Source organism: Pangasianodon hypophthalmus, chromosome 2, assembly GCF_027358585.1.
Source record: "Pangasianodon hypophthalmus isolate fPanHyp1 chromosome 2, fPanHyp1.pri, whole genome shotgun sequence".
In the NCBI taxonomy this organism is placed as follows: domain Eukaryota; kingdom Metazoa; phylum Chordata; class Actinopteri; order Siluriformes; family Pangasiidae; genus Pangasianodon; species Pangasianodon hypophthalmus.
Genome location: NC_069711.1, coordinates 14690688 through 14700965, shown reverse-complemented (window position 1 = coordinate 14700965; position 10278 = coordinate 14690688).

The following is a 10278-nucleotide window of genomic DNA, read 5'->3' as shown; positions in this document are numbered from 1 at the left end:
GTCCCAAAAGTCTCCATACATAGGGGAAATTAACACTTTTTAGCAAAATGTCTTCCAAAATTTTTCATACTTTGTTTATATTATATATATTTATTGTGCTTTTTTTCCCCAAAATTTTTAACCCTGATTGGCTTTTTTCCACTTTACACATATCAGAATGAACCCTGATGAAACATACAGCAATACAGGGTTTTCAATTTGAATAGCACACACACACACACACACACACACACACATATATATATATATATATATATATATATATATATATATATATATATATATATATATATATATATATATATACATATATATACATATACATATACATACACAGTCAGGTATTTGGACAGTGGCACAATTTTTGTAATTTTGCCTCTGTACACCACCACGATGGATTTGAAATTAAGCAATAAAGATGTGACGGAGCCATAGACTTCCAGCTTTAATTCAAGGGATTTTACAAAAATATTGCATTATCCATTTTCTAACTAACAATCTTAAATATTAGGATTATTTTTAATACTTGGATGCAAGTCCTTTGCAGTCAATGACTGCCTGAAATCTGGAACCCATGGGCATCACCGAATGCTGAGTTTCCTCCCTTGAGATGCTTTGCCAGGCCTTTAATGCAGCCGCCTTCAGTTGCTGCTTGTTTGTGGGTCTTTCTGCCTTCAGGTCTGTCTTCAGTAAGTAAAAAGCATCAGTTGGGTTGAGGTCAGTTGACTGACTCGGCCATTTAAGAACATTCCATTTCTTTGCCTTTAGAAGCTCTTGGGTTGCTTTTGCTGTATGTTTTGGGTCATTATCCATCTGTACTGTCAAGTGCTGTTCTATCAGTTTTACAGCATTTGACTGAGCAGAAAGTACAACTCTATACACTTCAGAATTCATCCTGCTACTTCTATCAGCAGTCACATCATCAACAAACACCAGTGATCCAGTTCCATTGGCAGTCATACATGCCCATGCCATAATACTTCCTCCACAGGTTTGACAGATGAGGTGGTAAGCTTTGGATCATGAGCCCTTCCTTTCCTTCTTCATACTCTTCACTTCCCATCATTCTGGTACAAGTTAATCTTGCATCAGAACTGGTCAGGCTTTTTTAGAGTTTTTTTTTTTTTTTTTTTTTTTAGCAAAGTCTAATCTGGCCTTACTGTTCTTGAGTGTTACCAGTGGTTTGCATCTTGAGGTAAACTCTCTGTATTTACATTCATGAAGGCATCTCTTGATTGTAGACTTTGAAAAGGTTTTGACAAGACGCCTACCTCCTTCAGAATGTTCTTGACTTGGGAAAGGGACTCGGGTGCTGTGAAGGGGCTTTTCTTCACCAAGGAAAGAATTCTGCGATCCTCCACTTTAGTTGTCTTCTGTGGTTTTCCAGGCCTTTTGGTGTTGCTGAGCAATGTACCAAACTGTTGATTTGGCTACTCCTAAAGTTTATCCTGTCTGTCTGATAGGTCTGTTTTGTTTTTTTTAGCCTAATGATGGCCTCTTTCACTTGCGTCAACACATCTTTGGACTGGACTTCCCATGAACAGCTACCAAATGCAAATTCAACACTTGGAATCAACTCCAGACCTTTTATTTCTTTAATTTGTCATGAAATGAGGAGGAAACAGACCACACCTGGCCATGAAACTGCTTATTAGTCAATTGTCCAATTACTTTTGAGACTGTGAAAATGGAGGGACTCCAAAATGGCTGTAATTTCTAAACGGTTAATGCAATATTTCATATCTTGATTGCTTCATTTCAAATCCATTGTGGTGGTGTACCTAGGAAAAATTATAAAAATTGTGTCACTGTCCAAACACTTATGGACCTGACTGTATATGTGTGTGTGTGTTATTGAAATGAATGCATGTTTAATTTATTATATTCTTATTATAATACAAATAATTCATACAAATAATTTTTTGTTTGTTTTAACATAGCACATACTGTACAAAGGCCAGGCTTTTGCACAGATAATTGAAATATTGAGACAGAATGGATTTATTAAAAACAAAACAAACCAAAACAAACAAACAAAAAAACTATTTGCCAGTGTCTGAAATATGTGTATGCAGACTGAGAAGAATGACTTGATACATGGAAAACATTTCATTTTTCATTAATTTATAATTTAATTTATATAAACTGTGACGTATTTCCTCGAGTGTTCCTCCACAGAGACTCTCAGCATTGCTGCGCATTCTCCCGTGAGGTCACGTGTTTGTTCACGTTGCCACGTGTGTTTTGTTTTGATTCATGTCTTGTTTCCACCCGTATCCTGTCATTGGTTGTCTCCCTCGTGTTCCCTGATTACTCTCACCTGCTTTCAGTTTGCCCCTTGATTATACAGTTTGTATACTTAAACCTTTGTGTTTCTTTGTTCAGTATGAAGTATTGCTCAGGGTTTACCCGCCTGTCTGTACCGGGCCTTTTCGGTCTGTGGTGTGGTTCTCTGGTTCTCGATCCTGTACTTTTCCCTAGTTTGTGTATTTTGCCTGCCATTCAAATAAAATGCCTAACTGCACATGCATTCGTCTCAGCCCTTCTTACATGACATAAATATAATGCCCTTAACCAACAATTTGTAATTTATGGATCTACCAAAATGAAAAATAAGAATGCAGTAATACATAAAACAATAAATAAAAATATTTTAAACACAAAATTCTGTAGGCCTAAGTAACCTTTTTTTATGCCTACATTTATGAGTATAGGATAAATGTCGGTTGTTGGGCACTAACTGTAAATAACCCTCAGTTATTTGAGTTAGTTTTGGAGTTTAATATATTATTTTAATATTATTTATCGTAATTCTACATTTTTCTTAATATTAGTTATGTATTTATTTTATTTTAGAACGTTACTTTGCACTCTTTGAGTTATTTTCTTATAGCTTGCCGGAAGTGCCCAGAGTTCGCACCTAGAGATTGTGCGTAGATGGAGATGGGTTACGGAGTCACGGAGCTGAATTACATAATTAAGGACACTCTCAAGCGAATTTAGGCATCCAGTCACTGTTTGTTGTGTTATTTTTGTAGTATTTTTGTATTTTTGTTTTTGTTGTTTGGCACCTGGTTGAAAGGGAGAACAAGGTAGTCATGTATATTTATGCATGTATATTTACTCCTGACCTTCACAGGAGTGCACAACTCGGTTCCTTGTTCTGTCATTATTTACATCAGCAAATGGAATCTTTGGAAACAAGCTCTTACTGTAGCAGCCCAGTTGGAGAAATAAAGGATTGAGCTCACTAACTGAAGTTGTACTGTACTATATATATATATATATATATATATATATATATATATATATATATAATATAGCATGTCTTACTTTATGATTCTTTAATATGTGTTTGCTTTATTTATGTAATTTTATATTGTTGTGATAAATGTTAGTATTATTTCCATAATTTTGTTGTTAAATAGTCAATTGTTTCATTTATATGAATGAGAATTTTTAACGAATCCCAATATTGTTTATCTGTTCTAGTTCTTACGGTGTTGTGAGTTAATAAGGACAATAAATGAAGATAGAAAGACAGTACAACTTCAGTTAGTGAGCTCAATCCTTTATTTCTCCAACTGGGCTGCTACAGTAAGAGCTTGTTTCCAAAGATTCCATTTGCTGATGTAAATAATGACAGAACAAGGAACCGAGTTGTGCACTCCTGTGAAGGAAACGGAAGCATCAAAAATCTTACCTTCTCAAAGCAGAGATACAGGGTATGAGATAGATGAAGCACGTCGCTCCAAACGCAAATGAATTCCAACAGAAAAGAAGCTTGCATACCAAAAGGAGGAGTCACAAAGGTCAGAGAGAAGACTTATGCACATATATGCGCGATGGAAAGCTGAGACTCGAAAGGCAAGAGAGCAGCTGAAATCAGACATTCCTGAGAGTCAACTTGCAACAGTAGACACACTGGAAAGAGAAAGAGACAATGTAATGAATGCATACTCAAGGATTCAAAGTTGTGTCACTCCACCCACTGATATAAGAAGACAGATTGATGTGTGTGATGCTGTGACGAAGGACATTGTGATGATTGCTTATGAGAGGATCTCAGGTGTCGACGGAGACTTCGGCGGTGAAAGAGTAAAGGGGCATCTCCGCGAATTGCTTGACCGAGATTATGCTCACTCCATCTATGGTTCTACAGTCTCACGTATCAGCTCTAAGCTGAGTACACCCAGTTAACCTTCACTGACTCCATGCTGATGGCTAAACGCATAGAGGCAGCCGCAGAGCTTGCCGCAAAGGAAGCAGAATATGAAGCGGCAATGGAGGAAAACAATCAAAGAAAAAAAATACAACTTCTAGAAGAGAAGCAAAGAACTTGATGCTCAAAGAAGTGGGCTGGAAAGAGTACAAACGGAAAAGAAGGTAAGAGCAGCCAGAGCGCGACTAGAAGTGTATGACAAGGAAGAAATCATTCATTTTGCTCACCAGGATGATAAGCTGCAGTGGCCTATAAGCACCCCTATACAAGAACCTGAGTATCCATCATCAATTAGACCAACATCCAATGACAGAGCATCATTGCCACCTCCCAATGCTGATGTGTCTTACCTTGCACAGGCCGTCCAAGACAGCATAATGCTAAACAGACTTCCTATGCCAGAGCGCACAGTCTTCAGTGGTGACCCCATTCATTTTATTGAGTGGAGAGCATCATTCCAATCACTTATCGACAGAAGGCATATCTCCCTAGCAGCTATGTTATATTACTTGAAGAAGTATGTCACGAGTGCTGCTCGTAAAACTCTGTAAGGCATCTTTTACAGAAATGACGAGGAAGCCTAAAAGGATGCATGGAAAAGACCTCAGGATCTTTATGGACAGCCATTCATTATACAAAGAGCATTTCAAGAAAAACTTGCAAACTGGCCCAGAATCCAGTCCAAGGATGCTAAAGGACTCAGAAATTTCTCAGATTTCCTGAATGCATGTCAAGACGCTATGCCTCATGTGAAGGGACTGGAGATACTGAATGACTGTGAAGAGAACAGGAAACTCATCAGCAAACTGCCTGACTGGGCAGCCGCCCATTAGAATTGTCAAACTACACAAATGCTGAGTGAGACTCAAGATTTCCCAACCTTCCATGACTTTGCTGCCTTCATGTCAGTTGAGGCAGAGGTAGCCTGCAACCCACCTATAACCCCAAGGTTAGTAAGAACAAAGCCAGTGTCTTCCATACGAAGATTGTCACCAAATATGTGAACTTGAGACCTATTAGTAAAGTCACAAAACCATGCTTGCTTTGTCAAACAGTGAAGATCAAATTCATGGTTGCTCTAAATTCTTGGCAAAGTCACTTGAAGAGCACAGACAGTTCATCAAGGACACTAAGCTGTGCTATGGCTGTTTGAAGCTTGGTCACAGCACCACGGACTGCCGTTACAGACATACATGTAATACTTGCAAGGGTAGACATCCGACCTGCTTACACGATGACAGCTTCAGAAAGGTGAAGTCCTCCCCTGTTCAAAGCCGAGACAATGCAAACAAGAAAGTTGTGACAACATCTTTGAGTGTAGAATCTGGATGTATATCTGCTAACACCTCAATGATAGTGCCAGTGTGACTGGCGTATTGTGGGTCCTACACTGATGCACCATGAGTTACAAAGTGGAGTCAGCATGTGTCACAGAGTATCAATTAAGGAGTTTCCCTCTGTAACGCCTGCAGATGTCATCAAAGTGTTGGAGTCATATTTCAAAGATACCGATCAAAACACAAAGGCTGTGTCTCAAGAGGACATAATGTTCTTGAATAAACTAAGCAAAAACATCAAAATGAACAAAGACAGTCACTTGGAAATGTCCCTTCCCTTCAAGCAGAGACCTTATCTTTTAGATAATAAGCTTCTTGCTGTCATGAGACTTCAACACCTCAAACGGAGATTAGTGAAGGACAAGGAGTATAAAGAACATTACACGAAGTTCATGGAAGAGGTGATAGGAAATGGTGATGCAGAACATGTCTCTGATGAAGGAAAGGAAGGAGAAAAGTGGTACATCCCTCACTACGGAGTACATCATGCAAAGAAGCTAGGAAAATTCCATGTGCTTTTTGACTGCTCTGCCAAATACAAGGGAACCAGCTTAAATGACCATCTACTTACAGGAACTGACCTGATGAACAGTCTAACTGGCATTCTTTTGCGCTTCAGACAGTACCCTGTAGCCCTGATGTGTGATATTGAGAGGAAATTCCATCAGTTCCACGTCAGCAAAGCAGATCACAGCTACTTGCGATTTCTATGGTGGGGAAACAAAGATTTCAACTCACAGCCTCAAACCTTCAGCATGAGAGTACATCTGTTTGGTGCATCATCATCCCCCGGATGTGCTAACTATGGGCTAAAGCATCTCTCAAGAGAAAGTGAGCATTTGTACCCCCAGGGCTCACAATTCATTATGCGTGATTTCTACATGGATGATGGAGTTTCCAGCGTGGAAAGCACAGAGAAGGATATCCAGTTGGCTCGAGAGTCTCGTCAGCTTTGTGGACTAGGAGGTTTAAGGCTGCATAAGTTTGTGTCCAACGACAAGGCACAGCATTCCACCCTCTGAGTGTGCTGTAGACATCGAAGCAGTTGACCTTTCCCTTGCTGATCGGCCTTTGGAAAGAGCCTTGGGCATTTATTGGCAAGTGGAACATGACAATTTCAGATTTCATGTCAACCTTAAGAACCAGCCAGCAACTCATAGAGGCATACTATCTACTGTGGCCTCGTTGTTTGATCCGTTAGGGTTTCTTGCACCATTCTTGCTTAAAGGAAAGGCTGTTCTTCAGGAAATGAGCAGAAATGGTATGGGCTGGAATGATCCCTTACCTGATGTTTTGCAGCCAAGGTGGGAGCACTGGAAGGCTGATCTTGTCAACCTGGAAAGGATCAAGGTTCCTCATTGTATTGTGCCTGTGGGGTTTGGCAGAATCACAAGGAGAGAGATTCATCACTTCTCAGATGCTACTACAAGAGGATATGACCAGTGCTCATACCTTAGGCTCACAAACGAACAAGGTAACGTCCATTGTGCTCTGCTCATGGCACAATCTAGAGTAGCCCCACTCAAGGTAACAACAGTTCCTCGGTGAGAGTTGACTGCTGCGGTTGTGTCAGTTGCAGTAAATGATGTGTTAAAGGAAGGAATGGATCTTACAGATGCAGGGTCATATTTCTGGACTGACTCTCAAGTAGTGTTGGGTTACATCAGCAACAAAACCGGCGCTTCCACACGTTCGTTGGAAACAGAATTCAGAGAATTCATCGCAGCACAACTCCTCAACAGTGGCGATATATTTCCTCAGACGAGAATCCAGCTGACCATGCGTCACAAGGTCTGAGTGTTGACGGGTCTTGTCACTTCCAGTTTGTTTACTGGACCAAAGGTTTTATGGGAAAGGCACATACCTCTCTCTGTGGATGTTAACGCACAACTTCCGATCGGAGACCCAGAGGTCAAGAAGGATCAATCTGTGAATACACAATCAGCAGAGTATCCCAGTTTATCCAACAGTCTCTCAAGGTTTTCTTCATGCTCCAAAGTCATCCAAGCAATTGCACACCTACTCCGTCGAGCCAAGAAGGACAGGTCAAGCATTCACAGTACAGTAGTAGAGCGTGAAGATGCTAAGCACATCATCATCAGGGATTTACAGAGCCAGATGTATCCAGAAGGGATAGCCTTACTTAGTAAGGACCAGCAACTCCCACGCAACAACAGGCTTTACTATCTTGATGTCTTGGTAGATCACGATGGATTGCTTAAGGTGGGAGGAAGGCTTTGTGATGCTTCTGTTCAGTGATATCCAGTGATAATTCCGAAGGAACACCATCTCACAAAACGTCTCATTGCTGATTGACATGAAACAACTGGACATCAATGTAAGGGCCTGACCATAAATGAGATCAGATCAAGAGGGTTTTGGATTCCAGGAGTAAATAGGACTGTAGCCTCCTTTGTACAACAGTGTGTAAAGTGTCGTAAGTTTCTCAGACCCACAGAAGAGCAAAAAATGGCTAACCTGCCCTCAGCGCGTATCCATCCCCTCCATTTACGTACTGCGGAATGAATTGTTTTTTCCGTTCATCACCAAACAAGGGTGCAAATCGTACAAGAGGTATGGGTATTTACCTGTTTCTCTTACAGAGCCATCTATATTGAGATGCTGAGTGACATGTCCACGGATTCCTTCTTCAACGGCCTTCGATGTTTCATTGCAATCAGAGGAGCAGTCCGTCAGATAAAGTGTGACCAAGGCAGTAATTTCATTGGAGCCAAGAATGAGTTTGCAAAGGCCATGAAGGAGATCGACACAAATCATCTGGTAACATTCTTAGCAGAAAACCAGTGTGACATTGTCTGCAATGCGCCCCGTTCAAGCCACACTGGAGGAGTTTGGGAGAGACAGATTAGGACGGTGAGAAGTATTCTTAATACCACTCTGTCTCTATCTTCTGGAAGTCTTGATGACTCTTCTCTACGGACCTTCTTCTACGAAGCTATGGTGATTGTAAATAGCCAAACACAATTTATCCTAATGATCCTAAAAGTCCTGAACCTCTAACCCCAAATCATCTGCTCACCCTGAAAACTACCCAAGCCTTACCACCCCCCGGTAAGTTTGTCCGAGAAGACGTGTATGCTCGCAAGAGATGGTGTCATGTCCAATACTTAGCAGAGCAATTTTGGGGCTGTTGGAGGAAGGAGTACTTGTCTAACATCACAACTAGACAATGCTGGCTTACACCAAGAAGGAACATGCAAGTGGGAGACATAGTCTTAGAGAAGGCAGACGATCTACCCAGGAATGAGTGGCGCTTGGCAGAAGTTATTGAGACTGTTGTTGACAAGGATGGTTTAGAGTAAAGATAGGTTTTGAAGACAGAAAATTGGGGAAGGATGGTAAATGTCTGAACAAATCAACAATAGTTGAGCGCCCAGTGCAGAAACTGGTCCTGCTGCTGGAGGCAGCCTGAACTTCCTGATATATCCTTTGATTTAAGTGATTCACAGTAGAATGTTTCACTTCTGTGTTTGCTTAGAAATAGAAAATTTAATTTAGAAATCATTCGCGACTAAAGTTTGTGATTTATAGCCACTCATGATTTGGTGCGAGTGTAAATAACCCTCAGTTATTTGAGTTAGTTTTGGAGTTTAATATATTATTTTAATATTATTTATCGTAATTGTACATTTTTCTTAATATTAGTTATGTGTTTATTTTATTTTAGAACGTTACTTTGCACTCTTTGAGTTATTTTCACCTATAGAGACCTTTTTTTTTTTAAAGGCGGCTTGCCGGAAGTGCCCAGAGTTCGCGCCTGCAAGGAGATCGCGTTTTACACGGAGAGCGTCATGGAGCTGAATTAGTCTCAGAGAGGCGGAAGAGCTCGTGAACTAGCAAAATCCTATGACTAAATCCCCACACTAGGCTAACTGTTGTAAGCATTCCCAAAATTAGATAAAGAAATACAACTGTTATTTTTGTTCAATTATTATAATTTGTGTACACAGTTATTTTGTCAGAATTGTATTTAGTAGTCTACTGGAATCTCAAGAAACTTAATTTCGGTCTTAACTAGCTATAGTACACTGTGTGACGTAGGACGTTGTTTATGTTTCACTTTTCTATTAACGTGTCGCGACAGTGGATTCAGCCAATTAGTCATGTAACAGTCGCAGATGAACTCCAAATATGGGCATGAGGCATTTTCAAGCGATCCACACCACATCTACGCAGGATGGAAGGGAAGACGTCTACTTCTAAATCAGGGTGGACCTTAGTTATTTAATTTTATTTTCGGTACCTATCAATATTGTTACCTCTCTCTCTCTCTCTCTCTCTCTCTCTCTCTCTCTCTCTTTTTGCCGTGAGTGGACCATACTCAGGCACAGACGATTAAAAATATGCTAGGTTTATCAGGAGCAGGTGTTGTCCAGCTGTGTAGCAGTGTGGTGGCCACTATCAGATAAATGAGTTTAGCTAACATGTGTTACTTCCATGTGTTACTGAGCTCTAGAGTCTTTTTTAAGATGGGTTAGTATGGTCTTATGGCAGAACTGGCACTTTATTTTGTATACAAAGCACTATAACTGCATAGTAAATTGATAACACTACAAAATCTGTGTAGGGTCATAATATTTAATTATGATATTTATCAGTAGGCAATGATTTAGTACTTTTTTCCCTTCATTAACAGTATTTTTGGTGTTATCATTTTGTGTACAACAGTCTTTCTGTACTGTCAAATATGTATTTATT